Source organism: Pelodiscus sinensis, chromosome 12 (genome assembly GCF_049634645.1).
Source record: "Pelodiscus sinensis isolate JC-2024 chromosome 12, ASM4963464v1, whole genome shotgun sequence".
NCBI lineage: Eukaryota > Metazoa > Chordata > Testudines > Trionychidae > Pelodiscus > Pelodiscus sinensis.
Genome location: NC_134722.1, coordinates 18,160,298 through 18,182,109, shown reverse-complemented (window position 1 = coordinate 18,182,109; position 21,812 = coordinate 18,160,298). Strand labels below are relative to the sequence as shown.

General features: G+C 39.3%; 1 protein-coding gene across 3 annotated transcripts in view; it reads left to right on the top strand.

The window, feature by feature from the left end:
- Positions 1-21,812, top strand: part of CDH11 (cadherin 11) — a 117,768-nt gene that overhangs the window by 53,551 nt on the left and 42,405 nt on the right. For 2 of the 3 annotated variants that reach the window (XM_075940035.1, XM_075940036.1), the window contains exon 2: positions 13,320-13,450. The exons of the other annotated variant lie outside the window; for it this stretch is intronic. The gene's annotated coding sequence lies outside the window, so the exon portion shown is untranslated. The remainder of the gene's footprint in view (positions 1-13,319; positions 13,451-21,812) is intronic. 3 annotated transcript variants of the gene reach the window in all.

The window sequence follows — 21,812 nt, the reverse complement described above, 5'->3', positions numbered from 1 at the left end:
TTCATGGGCAAAGACTCACTTCATTAGATTCATACAGATAGATTTTAAAGGACATTATTGCTATTACCAATAATAGTCTCTTTTCCACCCCTAGAGTTCGCACAGCTTGGACCAATTCTGAGCTAACGATCCTTTCTGGTATATTAATTTATATATCAACAAGATATATTTTGCATTACCTCTTCACTTCTGAGTTTGAGGTAGGGGCAACATTCCCCTGATGAGAACACACAAAGGGAAACTGGGATGGAAGGGGAAAAAAGTAGAAAGAATCTTAAAGGTTACTTAAGAATAAAATACTATTCAAATGAATGCAGAATATGCTAGGGTGGGGTATAATTTAAATAAGTTTTAAATTAAACTATAAAAAATAATTTAAAACTTCTGAAGAGTCACTTTCAGGTTTGCTACAGGTTTCAAGAATGAATCATGTCTCTTTCTGTGATGATGGATGTTTAGTCAGTTGAATAGGATCTATAGTAATATCAGCTCTCTGTGGAGATTTTAAACAGTTCCTCTTTTCTGATTAATAATAGAGTGAAGATTAGATAAAATGTAGCTTAGATGAAAGAACTCCATCTCTTTGCACACTTTGGACCAATTCTGAGCAATGTTCCTTTCTGGTATCTTGAAAGTCCCAAACTTGTTTTTTCTTGGGTGTCTCTTCCAGATGTGGGACAAGCAGGGCAATTTTACAGGATATTATATAGAGATTTTTTTGAAAGGTTAGTTGATGTTTATTTCTATGCTGTTCCCACCACTTGACTAATAGGGACGTTCAACACATATGTCAGTTGTCGCAGTTTTTTAGATTTCAGATTCAGGTCACTAGGGGCTAGGGTTGCCAGGTGTCCGGTATTCACCAGGACATTCCGGTATTTTTACCTCCTGTCTGGTAAAAAAATTCAGAGAATACCAGACACCTGAGATGTCCAATATTTTCTGAATTTTTCTTGGCCAGGAAGTGAAAATGCCAGGCAACTGGCAACCCTACAAACACTCAGAGCCTGGCCTCCTCCCCCCCCCACCAAACCCCCGTCTGGTGCCCAACACCCCAAGCCCCCTTACCCCAGCCCCCATGCTTACCTGGTTCTCCAAGACTGCTGGCACAAAATGGCTGCTGGACAAAAGTCCTAGGGGAAGGAATGCTTCCCCTGGGTCTTAGTGCTCAACCTCCTCCCTGCTCCTATTGCTGCACTCATACTTAAGGGGGACATGCTGTTTAATGCTGTTTTATTTAAAAAAAATTTTTTGGCTTAATAAGTTCTTGGAGTCTTTTTCTTTTTTTTGCTTAACAAGTTGGTCTCTCCCCCCCCCCTTTTTCCCCCCCTTCAACAGAATTTTTTCCCTGTGTTTTTTTTGGGGGGAGGGGTGTTCGGTATTTTTGTTTCAACCATCTGGCAACCCTACTGGGGCATCTCTATCCAGCAGGGCTATACTCAAAATAAGCTACGCAACTTGAGCTATGTCAATTGGAGCATGTCTACACAGCACTTATTTCAAAACAGAGCACTCTTCCCCCAAATTCCCTTACTTCTCATACAATGATGTTTCAGAAGTTGGAGTAAGAAGCCCATTATTTCAAATTTACTTTGAAATAATGGGCTTGCTGTGGAGACATGTTCTACGTTATTTCCGAATAACTGACATTATTCTGAAATAATGCTGCTGTGTAGACATGCCCTAGGAGAAGCAATAAAATGAAACAGAAGAATAAAAAGAAACAGAAGAAATCCAGAGGAAAAGAAGAGAAAACAGACCCTGAAAACAGCAAGAAAGAAAGATATAATAGGGGTCATACCCCAGTGAAGTGGGTGGATATTCTGCCATCGAGTACAATGGGAGTACAATCAGGCACTTGAATATTCAATGAGAAGCAAGAAAGAAAGGACAGAGATTAGAAAAGTAAAAGTGAAGAAACAAAATAAGTAGCAATGCTGAAAGTTGATGCTAAAATGCATGTTTTTATATAGGCAAATTATTTTTGGGGGGTGACAGGAATGTGTCAGAAGCTCTGACTGTTAGGAGAAAATTTTATGGAACTGTGGATAACTGTAATATGACTTCACTGGGTTCGAGGTCTTGTCCTGGTAGTATATAACTTCTACCATTGTAAAATCTTGGTCAAGTATGATTCAGTAGGGGAAGGAGTTCCTTAGGTTGAGAATACAATTGTGTGTTTTGTGCCATCATGATAATCGTACATGATTGGTATAGTTTATATCACTTTGTTTATGTGATGGGGAAATACACAAGAGTTTTGTCCCTGTTGATTTGAGGACTTTTTTCAGTTAATCTAGTAGAAAATTCCATACCGAAAAACTGGATGTTAGTGCATACACTTAAAATCTTTCAGAATGTAGAAAATTAAATCCCCTATCTCCACATTTTCTAGTGTAGGTTTCTGAGTTTTCTGTGTATTTGTCTTTCCCCTGATCATATTTAGTCTTGGTCTATGGATGCACCTCCGGGTTTTTAGTTTCCTTTTCCCTTTCCCTCTCTCTGTGAAATAATTTACATGTGCAGACAAAACCAGTTGCATCTAGTGGAGTGCCCCTACAAAAATATGTATTTTAGAGAAAACCTCAGAGGTTGGATTTATGGTAACAAAATGTAATATGATAGATCACTCCTTATTGAAACCTCTAAACCCACTTTCATTCTTCATACCTCAATAGGATTAGACTGGAACAACACAGGTTTCATTCTCATTCTCTTGCCCAGGGACCCTATGGCCCAAAAGAGAACAGATGAAGTCCCGCTGAAATGGGAAAGTTGTGAAAAACTGGTGCCAAGGGTACAGTATGTGCGCAGCAGAGCTGTAATCTGAGAACTCTTTTCTTGTGTAGCAATTTTGTCCTCTGGTGGCCCCCATAAAACTACCTTGTCTTAGTCTCATTTATTTTGACTTTGAATTGTTCAAGGGATTTTCCCGTCACTCATAGGTGACTGGTGCCAGTGGGGAGAAAGGGTGCAGGAAGGACCACCCATAAGGAGAGGGAGGGTCAAGTGAAATTTTGGTGGGGGCAGAGAGGGACGATATGCTCCCTGAGTCCTCTCATGAGTCATCTATGCCTTCAGTTCCTACTGAGTATTGATATCATCCAATCGTGATCTACTATAGCCCACTATAGCTATGTCTACACTGCATTCCAAACTCGAAATAAGATATGCAATTTGCTCTATGCAAATTGTGTACTTACTTTGAGTTTATTTCAAAATAGGCTATTTCAAAATTTCGTGCTGTCTACAGAGCACCAAATTTTGAAATAAAGTGCTATTTTGAGTCATCCCTTAACCCTTGTGGAATGAGGGTTACCGGGATGCTGAAATAGCATGCCTGTTATTTTAATAAAATATTTTTAAATAATGGGTGGCTTGTGAAGATGTGGTGGATAGCACAATAGCACTGCAGTGTAGACAAACGCTATGAAAATGTACCCATTCTCTCATCCAGTTTGCAATTTCAATCATGTATTTTTTTTCTTTCATTCATCACTTATCTTCATTTTCATTGCTATTAACCAGTTTTCCATAGACCATGAAAAGTAACCAGGTTGGGTGGTTTTCAAAATGCCTTCTGCTCTCTTCTAATTTGTACCTCTTTTTAATTTTCTGCTTTCCATTTCCCACTCCTCCTCCTCCTTGTTTGTTAATTTCCTTCCATATTTTGTTTTTGTTCCCTTGCCCTAGGTTCTGGCCCACTTCCTCTTCCTGTGTTTGTTTTACTGCATGCTATCATCTCAAGATGGGGGAAGAACTGTGTGTCTTTCAATACCATCCCCTGCGCTCTTCCCTTAGGGAAGGGGGGACATGATAGCGGTTTTCAAATATCTAAAAGGGTGTCACAAGGAGGAAGGAGAAAATTTGTTCCTCTTGGTTTCTGAGGACAGGACAAGGAGTAATGGGCTTAAAGTGCAGCAGGGGAGGTTTAGATTGGACATTAGGAAAAAATTCCTAACTGTCAGGGTGGTCAAATATTGGAATAAATTGCCAAGGGAGGTGGTGGAATCTCCCTCTCTGGAGATATTTAAGAACAGGTTAGATAGACATCTGTCAGGGATGGTGTAGGTGGAGCTTGGTCCTGCCTTGAGGGTGGGGGGCTGGACTCGATGACCTCTTGAGGTCCCTTCCCGTCCTATTATTCTATGATTCTATGATTCTATCAGATGCCACAGTTGTCCTGTGTGTATTGTGCACATGTACCTTCTTAAGCCTAGTTCCAAGAAAGTGTCCCCAGCTACCCCTCCTGGCCAGGGTCCTGAACTCTCATTATTTCCAGAACCTCTATAGTTGTATTTACATGTTAATTAATATGCATGTGAATTAATATACATGTATTTGATTTACACAGATGGGAGTTATCTGTATTTTACTTTTGGCTGTTATGTGCCTTTGGCTCCGCTAGCCCCTGGAAAGAAAAGTAATGAATTTGTATTCAACTGGGATTTAGATTAATAATTATTTCTTAATTAACCACTCCCCCTTCAAATGTGGGGCTTTTACTCTTGCCGTTTTTGATCGTTACCATTTAACCCGTTGATGATTTTATATATTGACTATATTGTTAATTGTTGTTCTTCTGGTGATATCGTTGTATTAGCCAGGATGGGAGAAGAGGACTGTATGCAGAAATGCTTCCTTTTTAAGCATCTTATTATTGTCTTTTGATGCTAAAATGTATGCTTTTATATAAGTAAATGTTTGATTTTGTGGGGGTGAGGGGAATGTGTCAGAAGTTCTGACTGTTAAGGAGAAACTGAGGATAAAATAACAAGGGTAACCTTTGTTATTCCTCTTTTGATCAGTGTTTTCCCTATCATTTGTTTTCTTAAGTGCTTTGCTTTTGTGGGTACGATTTGTGCTGCTGTCTGCACTCTGTCCTCACATGTAATGTATCCTTTGTTTCATCGAAGAATTAGGCATTACGTCACAGGTGTGTGGTATCGAATAAAAACAGTTATCTTCAAGGCATGGACAGTGCCGGACCGAGCCATACTCGTGCCCCAAGCAGCGGGCACTCGACGCATGCACGGCCCCGCCCCTGGGCGCCAACCTATCGGGGGCACCTGATAGAAGTGGTAAGGGGAGCCACACGGCATATGCACAGCCTCACCTCCAGGGGTGCAGCGTCCCTTACCACTTCAATCAGGCGCCCCCCATAGGTTGGCGCCCCGGGCAGCTGCCCTGATAGCCCCCCCTTAATCCAGCCCTAGGCATGGATGAGATGACTGCAGCAGCAGCAGCAGGAGTCCTGGGCCTTTCAAATCGCCATTGGTGCCCTGCATGGCATGCTGGACAGTATAGGAGGCAGGAGGGGGAGAATAGTCAAGACAGCACTGTGGGCTGACTGCTCTAACTGCCCCTTTTGTCTGAGGCCCCACCAGGCAGGACAGGCCTAGCCAAAGGGTTTGTGAGGCTCAAGGCAGGACACTGGGAGCAGGGCTCTGGGCCTGGCCGGTGGATGGTGGATGGTGCCTTGCTCGCCTTGCTCTAGGGCCTGGGCCCTGCACCTTCTGGGAGTGTGGAGCTGGACCCTGCATCCCTGCCCAGGCTCCCAGTGAGTCTGTGGGCCCACCTGTACAATTCTGACCTGTGTGTGCCATTCCTTTTTCTTTTTTACAATGTACCATCTCAAGTGTTCATCAAAATCTAGGTTCGGATATGAGCTATTTCAGCAGCCAGTGACTGTTGCCCCATGAACCAGAACTATGCTTTTGCTCACCATGTGTATTTTTTATGGGTGAAATGTTCCATGAGTTACTTTTGCTCAGGGAAAAAGAAGTGACTCTGAGGTTAATGGATGTGTGTGTTTCACTTTTTTCTAGAACTGCAGAATATGAATTACCTGCAGAGTTTTCCATATTATATTTGTGTATAGGCATTCTGCATTAGATAGATAAAATACTTAAAAAAACCCTACCAATGTCACACAGTGGCAGAACCAGAAATACACCTTCCAACCTCCTAGACTTAAGTCCTTTCAATAGAGGTATGAGCTTACATCATTGTTATGTTATGAATTTATCAGGTATTCTGTTAAACCCTCTCAGAGATTTTTTAACCATGCTTTCAATTTCCCCATACTTTTAGTATTTGTAAGCCAAGTGCTTTCTTTTGGTGACATTTTAAAATGATATCTTTAACGCTCTGGATAGACATCTGGAAATAGTTGTGTTTTTTATAAACTAATGGTAGTCAGATATGGAGTACAGTACATCTGGACAAATAGTTCATTCAAAAAAAGCTAACCTCCTTTGACTTTTTTAGCCTCATGGATTATTGTGATTTCCCTGATTGTATTTACAAACTGATTCTATTCAATGAATAACTAATTGAAGCTTTTCTTTCATTAATCATTTGTGAACATTAGAAATTCTTTTTCCCAAGACTTTTGCTAGCAAAATGTCGTTAATTAAATATTTGCAGATACCAAACACAAAAGAGGTGCAAACATGGTACCAGCATTTTTAAATGCAAATTAATAATTTGTTTAATCTACTTTTGTTTTACTTATTCATTTCAACTGTAAATATCCTAATATTTTAACCAGATTAAGTTCAAATATAGTAAGAAATTGGTTACCACTACTTCACTTGGGAGACTTGGTCACAAATTTGCATCCATCACTACAAGGAGGGTATTTTTCCCTGATATTTTCTCTTTCTTAATTTCATCATTGCACCCATTTATCATTATAAATATTTTTCTCTCTGTGTGTCATATAAAGCCTTCAGACATTTACAGTCTCTTATTGTTTCCTTAACTGCCAAGTTGTGTTTATCATGTGTTAGCAAAGCTGTGAGTACCTAGCTTTCAAAATTCTTCTGTGGAAGTCATTCCATATAGCACCTTGATCACAGTTGCTGTTCTCCTTTGAAATCCTTCCAGCTCACCAATATTTTTCTCTTCTGTTAGTAAATGTGGTATATGATAGGCATTTTGCATGTACCAAAAGATAGAAAGGGTGCATGAATAAATACCTAGATACAGGAAGAGGGGATGGAAAGAATCATATTTTGCATGCTACTTGAGTGTATTGGTTTATTCATTTCTGAAAACATACCAAAGCTGTGAATATTTATTTAGTTCTGCTCCTAATAGTGTTTCTAATAGGGAATTATTTTGGTACAATGAAAGACATTTGTAAATGAAGCAGATAAACCCTTTGGCAGACAAGGAGTGTTTTGTTCCACACAAGAATCCTATTGTCCACTGCTTTAGTTGTCAAGTGCCTAGGGAGCCCAGGATTTATGATGATGTTATAATGGCCCTTTCAGTGCACGGTCTAAGAAGCTGTGAGATTCCGTTCCTCTGCTTTTCAGACTCTCTAATCTTTTTATCATGCGAGGACAATGCAGGATTCAGCTGCTTCTTGGGCCACAGGCCTGCCCATTTAACATCAGGCATTATGAAGTAATTACCATACTGACAATGTATTTTTGCATCTCACCAGCAACACTTTCAAAATTTCTAGGGTTGTCACTTTGTATGGCCCAACTGTTAAGACATGGCTTACTTTACAAAAAAATAAAATCTTGTTAGGAGTTTGATTTAAAGTGCCACTGTGTCAAATCCATTTGAAGCCCCAGAACTGTTCATTGTTCACTGGAATTTTCTCGTAATTATCATTGGACTTTGAGCAAAATATTTTGTAAATACGGCATGTTATTTTCAGTGCATTAGTGGAACTTTTTTCTTTACTTAGTTGGTGGTTGTGTTTTTGTTTATTTCTTTCCTTTGATTTTTTCCCTGTAAACTGCAAATCTTGGCTGGAAAACAGTGTAGTAAAAATATGTACAATGGAAAAAATAATAATATCAGATAGTACATCTTGATATATATGCAACAGGCATTAAGATAAGCTAGTCTCTATGCTTTTTTTATACTGATGTAATAGATGGTAACTATACAGTAGCTTTCCATCATGCTTGTCATGAAAAAACATGGCTCATAGAGTTTCTCCTTCCTTCCCTGAAGTGGAAAATGCAGATTTATTTGGTATTTGCTACACAGAATGATCAATATTTGTAAGAAATATTGATTTGAAATCTATGTACCCTGCATAAATCCTGTGTTATTGGTAACAGAGCTCTTGTTGACAGCTAAACTATTGTATACATAGGAGGGTTGATGGTCTTGTGTTTATGTACATAAAGAAATTTCATTGTATAGTGGTTTGAGCTGGGAACTGGGAATAAACATGAAGGTTTTCAACCACAACTCTATTCACCTCACAAAGTTATAACTAAGTTTAAAAATGTGCCGAGAATGAAACCAAGGCACTTCCAGCTCCATGGACACAGAGTCTTCCAAAATGCATGGTAACCTTACCATGAGCACAGCTTTGGTTCTGTAAAACAGCCATGTACATTTCATATAAGCAAATTATCAAAATGGCATAATTTAGTCCCTTTCCAATGTTATTCCTTTTCTGTGCCTCATTTTTTTGTGTGTAATTTCAAGCACAATATCTGAAATATTCCATATTGGCAAAACGCTGACCAGCTGCAAATTCAGTTCAGAGATGGCAATCCAAGACCTGCAGGTCACATGCAGCCCATCAGGGTAATCTGATTAGAGTCTGCTAGATGTTACCATCTGCAGGCACTGCCCCCTGTAGCTCCCAGATTCTACAGTTCCTGTTCCTGGCCAATGAGAACTGTGGGGGCAGCAGCCAGCATGTCCTGAACATTTGCCTTCAGGCACATCATGTGCTGCCTCTCACAATCCAATCATCCTGATGGGCCACAGGTAGCCCACTGCTCATATAGTTTGGCTTCACTCTAGATGGAATACTTATGCCCAGAACCTGGGATAAAGTGTGACTTGTCTTTGTGCCACTCTATCCTCGTTTTAAGTCCAGAAAATGTGTCAAAGACTTATTTCATCATAGAGGGACCCTGCTGTCTCCACTGTCCCACATCTTCTTCCATGCTGCTGGCACAGAAGGCTAAACTCCAGGGATCCCTGATTGCCCAATCATCCTTTTGGGCCATTAGCAGCCAGTGTAATATGGAGAAACATTTAGCCAGCCAAGTCTGGCGCACACGGAGGCCATCTTCCTCAGCACTGCTCACAATCTTAGGATAAATGTAGGCCCTGAACTAATGTATTAATTTCATTGCTAATATAAAATATTCCAAGAAAAAGCCACATGTGAGCAATTCATTTCATTTAGTTTTAATGCTGAGTCCTCCGTACAGGCATGTTATTATTAACATTTTTAAATTATTTACACAAAATAAAGAAATAGCTATTAATGGCCCATGATTATATTACACTTGTTTTATTATTTAAATGTTTAGCAAACTGAAGTCTGTAAAGACAAAGAAAAAAAATGTCTGGACCATACTAGCAGAAAATTGTATTAATGTAGAAATGGAAGCTTAGTTTTCTTCTGAGTAATCCAGGTTGTTGCGGACATGTGGGGTCATTCGTCTCCCTGAATTATATCTGCTCTATTCCACTGATTACAGTCATCTTGCACTGATATAACAGAGTTATTATCTCACACCAAAATACTTAATAATTATTGCCAAATGCATAACATAAGTTCTGAGAACATAATAAGCAACACCCTTTGATCATCTCTTAGTAATAGTCACTGGATAATGGAGTAATAATCATGAGCTTGTTCTCTGTAATGTGGTTGCTGTATCTAATTCCTGTTTAAGGTCCTCATGCAACCAACCGGTCTGTGTGTTTGAACATTGATATCAGTGTGGAGTCTCACTGACTTCGGTGGGACTCTGCATGGGTGTAAGGACGCTCTGCTTGGATCCCTTTCAAGCATGGAGCCCCATTTTAGTACTACAGTAGTTTAATATATAATAATTGTGCAGTGCTATCATGAGGCTTTGATAATTTTAATTTAGGTGTCACTGAAAGGGGCAAATAATATTTTAAAAAAATCAAAGCATGTTTAAAACTGTCTGCTATTTTATTGAATATCTCAGAAAGTGCCTCTTCTATTCTCATCTGCTCCCGGTAGATAGTAATCAGCATACTGTAGCTATCCATCAACAGGTGTATGCACACAGCCATAAATATACAGAATAGTTCTGAATCAGACTGTAGTTGCTTGCTGAATAAAGACAGCATTCAAATTCTGTTGATGACAGATTCTATTCAGGGCTCTGATACATTTTTCAGAGAAGATGAGTAGCTCTCTATTGAGATTTAATGTAGTCATCCTCAGTCATCTTGTTTCATTTCATCATTTGATATACTTGAAAGATATACACTATGCATAATCTTAAGTATTTTCCAGACTGCATAAAAATTAAGGACCATAAAAATGACTGAATTTAATATTAAGTTGTGGCTCCTTTGACATAAATAGCATGATACAAGGCAGTTCCGGCTAGTGCTCAAAAGGTGACTGGATATATTCCAAGACCACAAATCTCGATTTTACCTCTGTTGATTCTACCCAAGTTAATGGGCCCAAAAATCCAGGCCAACTGTGGACCTCAGAATGAGTAGGTGAAACCTCTAAGTTTAGAGGTTGACACTATAAGCTCCACACTCTGACTCTGGGAGGTGCATTTTAACTTTCCAAGGAGTAGAAGAAATATTAGGAAAAAAACATATGTGATGAGTGCCCTTAGGAGAAGGTTGGTGTCTACAGCTGATGTATCACCTTCCAGGAGAAAAAAAGTGGGGCAACATTTTGGAATGTTCATTCAATTATTCATCTAAAAAGCCTGAAGGCTCTTTTCGGTGCCTGAGACTGAATGTATCTGTTGTGAATAAATTTTATAGCACTTTTAGGATAGTTTAGGTCTGAAAATGTTTGTTTTTTTAATTCCTAGTTACTGTTGTTACTTCAACTTAAGGTGCATCTAGACTACAGGATTTTTTCGGAAAAAAGGCAGTTTTTTCTGAAAAAACCTTCACTTTCATTCACAATGCTATTGCATTCTTTCCAAAGAAAATCAAAAGAACGCAGGGGTTTTTCTGACATTGGTAAACCTCATTCTTTGAGGAAGAACGCCTTTTTCGAAAGAGTTCTTTTGGAAAAAGGCGTGTGTGGACGCTGAAGAAGGAGGTTTTGTTTTTAAAGAAGAGGCCTCCAGGAAAAAGCACAGGTGCCCTGGTGGCTACTCTGTCTATAGTAATCACAGCTTAAATGCGAGAGAGCGTCCACTCTGAATGGACACTATCTTTTGAAAAATCAGATCGGTTTTTCGATGCGCTTTTGCTGTGTGGACGTTCTCTTTTGAAAGAAATTTTTTCAGAAGATGTCTTCCAAAAAAGCTTCTTTCGAAAGAAGCTTGCAGTCTAGACGTGCCCTTAGTTTCTAAGTGTTAGTACTTGGGATTTTTCATGTTCTTTACTGTTTACTTTAGTACTGTTCCTTACAAATATAAGGGAAGGGAAGTAACTGAAAATAGCTGGTCTTATATGCCAGGCTATGCTTCCATCTATATGTGTTTGTATGCAATAGGCTTGGAAAGATAAGGGTTTTTAAAATGTTAGTAAACATGGATTTCACAGTAGACATACACAAACCAGCAAACATCAATAATCATCATTGTAAAGATAGGCAAAGTAGGAAAACTACAGCTTGATGTCATTTCCTGGAACTGTGATCATTTAAATAAACAAAAGTGGGGAGGAAATCTTAAAAATAAACATGAACATTATTTGTTAAATTCATAAAATAGTAACAGTTGGATTTTGTCAAGCCTAAGTATATAGAAGCATGAAGAAGATAGCCTCTAGCTGTGGAAAGTGGGCAAAAATGAAATACACACTTTACAATGTACACATTCTAAAATAACATTGTTTGTAGGGATGAAAATAAAGTAATCTTTCTTGTCATATGAAGGAACCTTCCCATGACCAAGAACCCAACTAACGGTGTATTCCATTTATCTGCCAAAAACCAAAGCCACCCCAGCCAATGTTTTTAATTCCCTATATAACTGTAACCCTTATCATGGCCACTTAGCCTGAATATTCTAGATGCTGTTCCTCTTTTCCTTATTCTGTCATGATACTAAAATATCTGATTTTTAGAAGGCCTTAGACCACTTCGAAATGCCGGAAGCATATATTGTTGGCTGATGGTGTGACTGTAGCTGTTTTTAGTTTTATTTTTTTTCTACCATGTCTCTTGCTCTGGAAAATGTTCCCAGACATTTTGTTTCATGAGAATCTAGTTGTCTAGGAGGAAGAGAGGAGATAAGAAGGGATATTGACATTGCCTCCAGCACTTTAATTATGGGAACATTCTTCCAATACAGGTAGAACCTCTCTGTCCTGGCACCCTTAGGAAATGACTGGGCCCAAAGCAGGGCATTTGCCAGACCAGGGGAGGTCAATGATAGTGCCTCTGCTGCAATAGGCTTCATGGCTCCACTCCAGAGGCAGTAGAGGGGCCACCATTAATTGAAATGGAGTGACACTTGGGGGAACAGGCAGAGTAGATATGGAGCCCCAGGAGTTCAGCCCCATGGGAGCATACCAAACCCTGTGGCAGCCGGGCAGTTGCTCCTAGCCCCCGCCACCAGCTACAGAGCTGCACTCTTGGCTCCCTTCTACAGGGCTCCGCAGCCACCCTGCCTTTGCCTTGAGAATCCCCCACACGGCTTCTCTATCTTCCTCTTCCCTCCCTGAGCTTGCAGGGCATTAGAAGCTTTGGGATGGCACAGAGGAGTCACTGAGTACCAGCCCAGGAATACCCGCTGCCTACGTCTACACTGGCCCCTTTTCCGGAAGGGGCATGTTAATTTCAGAGATCGCAATAGGGAAATCCGCGGGGGATTTAAATATCCCCCGCGGCATTTAAATAAAAATGTCCGCCGCTTTTTTCCGGCTTTTAGAAAAGCCGGAAAAGAGCGTCTACACTTTGAAGTAGGAATAAGATCCTCCGGAAAAGGGCGCTTTTTCCGGAGGATCGGGGCCAGTGTAGACGCTCTTTTCCGGCTTTTCTAGAAGCCGGAAAAAAGCGGCGGACATTTTTATTTAAATGCCGCGGGGGATATTTAAATCCCCCGCGGATTTCCCTATTGCGATCTCTGAAATTAACATGCCCCTTCCGGAAAAGGGGCCAGTGTAGACGTAGCCTGTACAGGGATGCCAGATCACAGATGGTGTCTGACAATAGAAATCTGGACCATAGAGTTTGTATAGGTCTGTATGGGTAAACGTTACTTGTAAATTCTAACCCTGGCCTGTAGATATTCAACTTTCTCTGAAATCCCATTGGGCTTTGGGAGTAACTTAAAAGTCAGGGGGCATGTTTGTTTTGTTTTTTCCCCTTTTATAATGTTGTTTTTGGTTTCAAGTGAACCTTTCATTCTTTACAGCAAAAGCTGAGATATCGGATAAGCGGCAGCACAAAACTTAAATCAGCATTGTCAACACAGACTTATTAAGTGGCCATTCAAATGGGTGGAATATGTTACATAAATTGGCAACAAGTTTCAAGTGGGTGAAGGTGAGTAAGACATCTTGACTTCATAAACTTATATTTGACAATGTAGGTGTATGTTCCTCTCTCTCTTTTTGTTGTTCCAAAATATATACATTATGGCAATTCAACAATTAGTGACCTCTTGTTTCAGCCAATGTGTTGACAGATTTTCTCAGAGTTTTCATAGGTCCACTGATCTTCAGTGCTACTCAGAGAGTTGGTGCTTTGGGACATTGTGCATTTAGGTGTGAGTTTTGCAGCTTGTCAAAAATTTCATTACAGCATATTGAAATGAGGCTCATTTACATTTATAACATCACAGTATTCCTTGAGGACACCCAGAAATGAATTTAGCACTGAAGGGGAAGGAGGGATAATAAGCTATAGTCAGGAATTTTCTAAAAGAATCACAGTAACCATATACATTTGTCCAAAATGGGCTTTGTGTTGCTTTTTTTCTAACTCTGCATGGATGAGCAGCTTTTGTATTTATTTTTCACCTGTGCTATTTCATGTCATGTCACTAATCTTGAAACAGCCATTCATACTTGTGCTGCAAAAGGTTTTGTTGTCCACTATGAGGCTTAACTGAAAAAAGCTGCTGAAAATGTGGAGGCAGGGTGATAGAGGTAAACCTCAGATTAGGAAAATGTTCTATTATTCCTGCGTCTTCATAATTCTATTACCAGCCTTTGACCTCTCACTTCCTGAGCTTTTCTGATCTATCACTGAAACTAGGGATGTCTTTGAGGTGAGACTTCTTAGAAGTATCCATATTTTTACATCAGTTATCAAATCTATAAAATAATACACAAGTAATGTCTCATAAAAGGATAAGATGTAAAAGCCCTTTTGAATTGTGATGCTTATAATAAAGTCTACAAGACTATAACATTAAAGCTTGTAGCTAGCCGACTCATTTACATCTTTTTATAGTCAGTACACTGAAGTCCTGCTTGACAGATGCTTCATTTCTGTGGAAATGTCCTTGAATGGTGATGATCTCATTTCTGGCAGCCAAATAGCCAAAACACTACAACATCCCTGTGAACAACTACATGGATGTGCGTGTCCAACATTCACTGAGTCGTTAAGGTAGACTGCAGCAATTAGTATCAAGCTTCTGTAGAATGGTTTTAACCATTACACTGATACTCTCTCCACTTAATTTTGCTGAGAAATCTGTGAGCCTCTTTACTTTTAAACTAGGAATAAGCTGTTCTGTATATTTATATCTAACAGTTTTTGATGTTATTGATTAAAAATCTAGGGACAAATATTGCCATCCATACCCAGTCCTTGATCAGGCAAATGCCTGAATAAGGTCTGCATGATTTGGCTTCAAGTAACTACAGCGCATGTGTACAAAAGCAACACCACCCAACAAATAACCTCCACCCCACCTTGTCTTAATTACAGGCCTGAATCTACTCCTGTTCTCATCAGTGGGAGTTAAGCAACTGATTTAATGGGAGGCGGATTGGGCTGTCTATGCACGTTCATGCAAGTAGTTGAACTGTAGCGTTCACATCACTAAGGTTCTGAATAAACCCTAAACTGCTTTATTTTCAACTGGTGTGTTTTGGTACCCCTCTCATTTCTGGCTTCTTAGACTAGCCCAGGATTACTCCTGATCTTTTTATTCTTGGTTCATAGCTACACTCACAAGCAGATTTAATTTAAATATTTAATTTAGATGGGTATGAAGTGCCCACAACATGTGCCTGAGAAAGTAAGGAGAGTACTTAGAACTGCTAATGTGGGGCCCAAATTAACTAAATTAACTCAGGTTAAGCCAGTGCCTAGATTCTCTAGGTTATTTTACATTGCAGAGTTAGAGAAAGCTGCTAAAGATTTAAGCATTTCTAAAGAAAGACTTCCTGCAGTGTGATTTTCGGATGTCCATTGTAGGATATTTGAATTGTCTTCTTGTAAAGGAGAATGAACAAAAATGGCATTTGTTAATTGTCATGTAAACCTATGGATCCAGATGGCTCTTAAATTCTGTTTCATTTTGGAGGATTTTTTTCTTACCCAATTTCACTCCTTCTGTATCTATTGAGAAATGCAGATTTTCTCTTTTAGTATACAAATCAGCAACGATAACCAAGGCAAAACATGCATATACAATTATGGTTATTGAAACAAAGCAGAAAACTGGAGCTAGAGCATAGTCAGTGTAGTCACGTAACAGAGACCTGTCCCACTCTTCCTGAGGACTTTCTTCTTTTGCTCTGCCAGTCAGCTAGGGTGGCCACCTTTTAAAATGCAAAATTCCCCTCCATGGACCTGCCTCATGCTGGTCCTATTCCCCTTGGGGCTCTGCTTCCTAGCTAAGCCAAAAGACAGAACCAGGCAGTGGTAAGAGCTGTCCAGGGAGCTCAGGCTTCTGTGGGGAACCCCTCTCCACTGGTCCTGGGCAGCATGCTGGGGTGTCTGACAGCAGCTATAAACCCATATGCCTGCTCCCTTGGGTATGCTACCCAGGGCAGGTGGATAATCCAGGACACTTCTTCCTCCCCAGCCCTCAGAGAGGCACAGGACTCCTAGTTGGCTCATGTCACTTCCTGGCTCCAGTTTCTGTCCTGACCAGGGAGGAAGAGAAGAGAAAGAGCGGGGTGCACCTCATGGACAGGGGGATATGAGGGCCACCTCAGTCCCCTTTTCACACTGAGAAGAGGCTAGCACTGTCCTGGAGCTTCAGCAAGAACAAAACACTCAAGGAGTACATTCTGCCCTGGAGTCATTCAGCCCAGGATCAGGACTGGGCATGTTCATTTTGGGGTTGTCCAGTGCAGTTCAGTATGGGTGGTCACCCTAAAACTAGCATAGGCACGAGTGAAACTCACAAGGATTAGACTGCTGAATGACAAATTTTGGTGAAATCAGAAACAGCAAGAGAAGGCTCTAAAAACTTCTTTACAAATCTACTACCAAACTTTATTGGTTTATGCATGGCATTGCTACATGGCTTGCAAGTGCGGTAGATTCCTAATTGTGCAATATATTGATCTGCCCCAAACTGCCAAGAGATTTAGGTGCATGTTTGTGCATAGGCTAGAAATATACATTAAGAATAGTTAGCATTCATTAAGATCATTTTTCAAAACTCTTAGGCTGTGTCTAGACTGGCCAGTTTTTCCGGAAAATCAGCCGCTTTTCCGGAAAAGCTTGCCAGCTGTCTACACTGTCCGCTTGAATTTCTGCAAAAGCACTGACTTCCTACTGTAAGAAATCAATGCTTCTTGCAGAAATACTATTCTGCTCCCATTCAGGCAAAAGTCCCTTTTGCGCAAAGCTTTTGCGCAAAAGGACCAATGTAGAGAGCTCAGATTTGTTTTCCGCAAAAAAGCCCCAATCGCAAAAATGGCGATCGGGGCTTTTTTGCGGAAAAGCGTGTCTAGATTGGCACGGACGCTTTTCCGCAAAAAGTGCTTTTGCAAAAAAGCGTCCATGCCAATCTAGACACGCTGTTCCGAAAATGCTTTTAACGGAAAACTTTTCCGTTAAAAGCATTTATGGAAAATCATGCCAATCTAGACGCAGCCTCAGTGACTTCAATGAGATTCTAAATGTGTTTGAAAAACCCACTACAGCAGGCACCAAATTCCATACAACACTGATTTAGTTAATCTTTACAACTCCATTGTGAGGTGGGGGGGGTCTCGATATGTTTTAGCAATCATCGTATATACTATGAACCACATTTATCCCCTCTCACTGGGACCAGGGAGGGATTAGATAATAAAAAATTCAGATAATCTGGAAAATGGGAAGGAGTGAGGTTGCAGAGCTTTCTAGTGGCCACAAGAGAAATCACCATTTTTTTGACCTGTATAGACTGAGTTTGAAATGGAGGGTCAGATAAGCAGAATTCTACTGTCTGTCTATAAATGTACAAAATTATCTGATTTTTTTAGCATGGCATTTTGTCAGTCTTCCATCAGAAATGTGCCTTAAAGCCATCAGACATCACCACTGGAGTATTTTGCCAGTACAATGGATTCCTCTGCACATAGTGAGAGACTGCATGGTGGTCTTCTGTGCCACCTTCAATACGATTAGGCACATATCTTGTGGTTATTTTAATTTGTGTATAATTTAGATGCATTCCCCAGACTCCTAGCTGGTTGCCATTGGTGTCACTAGGTTTGGGTCTCATGGTTATAAATTTTCCCATTTGTTTTTGCATATCATTAATAGGAATAAGGCACTCACAGTTCAAGGGGAGAGGGCAGTGAATACACTTGAAATGTTCCTTTCTTTCTGAAGGGAAGATTACATCAGCTTGAAAAGCGTTCTTTGAAATTAAATGCCTTAAATCATGTTCACTGAAGTCCCTAGGATTTTTTCAGACTCAAATAGAGAATATTGGTTAAACCAACAATACCTCTCAAAATGGTAGAAAAAAAGTCAGTGTCCCCACTATATGTATGAATTTATTGCTATGATTTAAAGCAAGCAAGTCACATATCCATCTTTGTTGTGCTCATAATATACCATAAACTGAGACCATGACAGGAAAAAAAAGGGGGTCCCAAACATATAATGTAGATCTTGGAAGGAAATAGTTTCACATAGTAAGTGCTATGTGGAAAAAAAGGCATTTTAAGATGTTTACCCTCTCATCAGTGTTAGAAAATTATACTGTGGCCTAATATATCCAATGTTCCTACTACAATCTGCTTCACATTACACATAAGAATATGCCATCTTTACTTTTCTTTTTTATCTTAATGTAGAAGTCGTCTACATAGTTTTTATAAACCTTCATTTATGTATTCTCATCAGCCAGTTAAAACACCCAATTCACAGTCACATTAAGGGAGTCTAGTTCAATATTCTGGGCTTCCATATTTGGAACTTTTAAGAACCCTGTAGAACAAAGGTAAAGATATATCCAATGAATGCTGCACATTTTTGGACACACACTGTCCAGATGCAGTCTTCTATATTCACTATATAAAGAAAAAATCTCAAATACACAAACACTTGCCATTTATGCAGGATTAGGTGTTTTCAGTTGTATATTAAGGGTAATCTGACAAAACATTGAAGGATATTGATAACTTTAGTCATGCAAATAGTCTAGTTGACTTCATTGGAACTACTCACCTTTTGTAACATATGTTCACTATACCTCTGGCTATGTCTAGACTACAGAGTTTTTCTGGGAATCTTTTGGTATCTTGGGAAAACTCTGCCATGTCTAGGGAACGCGTCTGCTCTTCCTACATTTTTCACTGAAAAGTAGTACTCTTTCGGAAGCTCTGTATTCCTCATTTCATGAGGAATAAAGGCTCTTCTGAAAGGATGAGGTTTTCCTGAAATTTGGCCCAGTGTAGTTAGGCCAAATTTTGAAAAAAGTCTCTTCCAAGAAAACAATTGGAAAAAGGTATGCAAATTGCGGTGCGTAATTTTCATACTTTTTTCTGAGAAAAAGTGGCAGTCTAGACATAGCCTCAGGTGTCACATGACCAACATTTATCAGCAATTTTGATTTGGTGGGCTGGTACTGACTGAGAGTGCAATATGAATGGTGATCCATGCCCTCCCTTACAGTTCAACACATATGTAAAAACCGTTTTGTAGCAAGATTTTTGTCCACATTTTCAGTAGTATAAATTAATTTACACCAATTCCAATTCCATCAATTGACAAATTGGGGTCTGATTGTGTAATCTCTGACTTGTACATCAGGCATTGCTTGAGCTAAAGTAACATCTTCAGAAATATAGTTAAAATGGATGGGATGTTTTATTTATCTTATTTGAAGCATTCCTAAAGAAAATATAACTAGAACCATTTTGCTGTCATAGTAGCTGAACCACAAAAAAAAAAAAATTGGTGAGGAGAAAGTATGAGTGAAATTTTTGTGTGCATTTTTTATAGAATATGTTATTTTCTATAAAACATTGATTTTTTTTTCCACAGGAAAATGTTGATTTTCTGTTGAAAAAATGAAGTCAAAATATTTCAAAACAGATCTTTATATCTGTCTAAGCAGCCACAGTGAGTTCTTGGAGTTATAATTTTGCAAGCTTAATGTTCCCATTCTGTTTTGGTTTGGGCTCCCTGACAGATCATCAGCTCCCATTATGAACTACAATCTTAGGACTACCATCATAAATTGTGGTGGCTGAGTCAAAGAAGGAGCCCATGATGCTTCATAGGAGGTGAAGTCCAAGTAAGGAGCCTGACCCATAAAAGATGATGGGGACACAGGACAATTAAACTAGACTGCATATGAGGCAGCATATTTAAGTCAAAATATTTGTTTTTATAGACAAAAATATGAAAACTCTGAGCATTTATTGTGATTTTTGACAAAATATCAAAATGTGTACAGAAAGAAAACATATTTTATAAAAAATCTTGTTTAGTCAGAAATCAAATTTTCAACCAAGCCTACTTATTTCAAATTAGAAACTTCAGCCTTAACTATTGGCAAAATAATGTCTCCATAATGTCCCCTTTCTGATTTCCACAATTAACAGTTTCAAGAAATAAATTATGTCATTATACATTGAAAAACGTGCATGATATACTGACACTATTAATATTACCCAAGATTAGATAATTAAGAAATACTGCTTCAAGCCATCCATGAACTAGAAAAATATGATCAAAGAAAACTTAAATGAGAGTTATGTATCTTGCACCTAGAAGTGGAAGTCACATGATCTAAGAATAGAAGTGATTTCTAAAGCATAGAACAGTCCCTCCTTACCACCAAGATCTCATTTACTCACCAGAAGCTCAGTCCTCAAAGATCTCAGCAGAAAAATGTCTTATCCAATCATAACTGCTGTGATAGGGCATAGAGAGAGATGATTTCTCAGAGACTACCATGTCCTAGACCATTTAGGGCTTCAGAGATAATAAACAATACCTTGAATTGCTCCTGGAAGCTAATTTGCTGCCTCAAGCATGAAGCTTTGCTGTGTATTAGAAAGAACACTACACATTGTACAGCATGTTCATTTAATTCACTGGAGACATCTTCCAAGACCAATTATTGTATTGTTAGTCATAGTTAAAGAACAACTTCTTTAAAATATATTCAGGAATCTTTCAGAAATACACACTAATAGACCATACAAACCTAGCAATTGTTACAGTGTTACTAATTTGTAAATCACACGGATCAGGGATTGGCAAAATCTAATAGAATGCATTTCTGAAATAGGATTTTCCCACTTGATTCTTGACAACCTACATTTGCAACCATTCAGCTATTTTATTTTGGAACGGCTTTTCAATTATATTCTAGTGCTGTAGGGGAAAGGTTTTTGACAAAGGCACGACATAAACCATTTATACTGCGGCTCCATCATAGTTCCCATAGCTAAACTAGACTGGACAGTTCATTAAAAAGAAAAATTAATAGCACAAGGGTTTCAGGGAAACAATAACAGATGATGACTGGCCTGTGGCAGCCCGTTGAATTCATGTACTGGGATAAAAATGATTCCCCTATCTCATAAATGAAGGTTTGTTCCAAGGTTTTAGGCAAACCCTGCTGTCTAGTCCTTTGCAAGAAAAAGCTGTAGCTCTGACATACCTACTAGGTCCATACAAATAGTATTTTGGAACTTCTTCAAAATATTAGCATGTAGCTTTTATCCCAATAGAAATTACATATTTAATTGAACATTAACAAACATTTATCAGAAGAGAATACAGTAACCAAGAAGATCTGGACTGTAAATTGAATGAACCCTCTAAACATCCAGAGTAAGTGGGAAGTGAAAGATGCACAGTCCTGGCTTCATCCCTTCCTTCACTGGCTAGTGCAGCAGGGTGTTATACCAATAAAAGCAAGCAGGATCTTATGAGGGGGATAAGGCAAAAAGCCACATTTATTGTAAAGATAATAATAAAAAAATAAAGAAAAAATAGAAGCAAACAACGTTGTTTAACTACTTAACCCATATACATATAAACATTCATTCATCCATTCATTCAGGTTCTGTGTATTTGTTATAGTTACCAGCCTGGAAGTTGCTTGTGACAGAATACTGGCCAGGTATTCTGTTCACAAGTGATGGTAGTGGGAAGCGAAGTCCTGATCAGATGCGCATCTGAAGCTCCTGGTAGGCTGGCAGCAGAACCTTGGACTCCAATTCCATAGTTTTTTAGTCCAGTTCTTATAGGAATTTTTTCCTATGCCAGTCTATGGAAATTGCTGCATCATGCTGATGTCTTCAGGGTGGCTGCCAGGTGCTCGTCAGTGATCTCATCGGGTGGACCTCCAGTACTTGGTTTTCTCCTCTTGACACCTTTTGGTTGCACTGGCACCTGACGCCTTCTTCAGCCCTTTGTTGCTGTATTCTCAGGCTGGCACCTCTCAGAACCATTCATTCATCATCCAAGCACTCTCTCT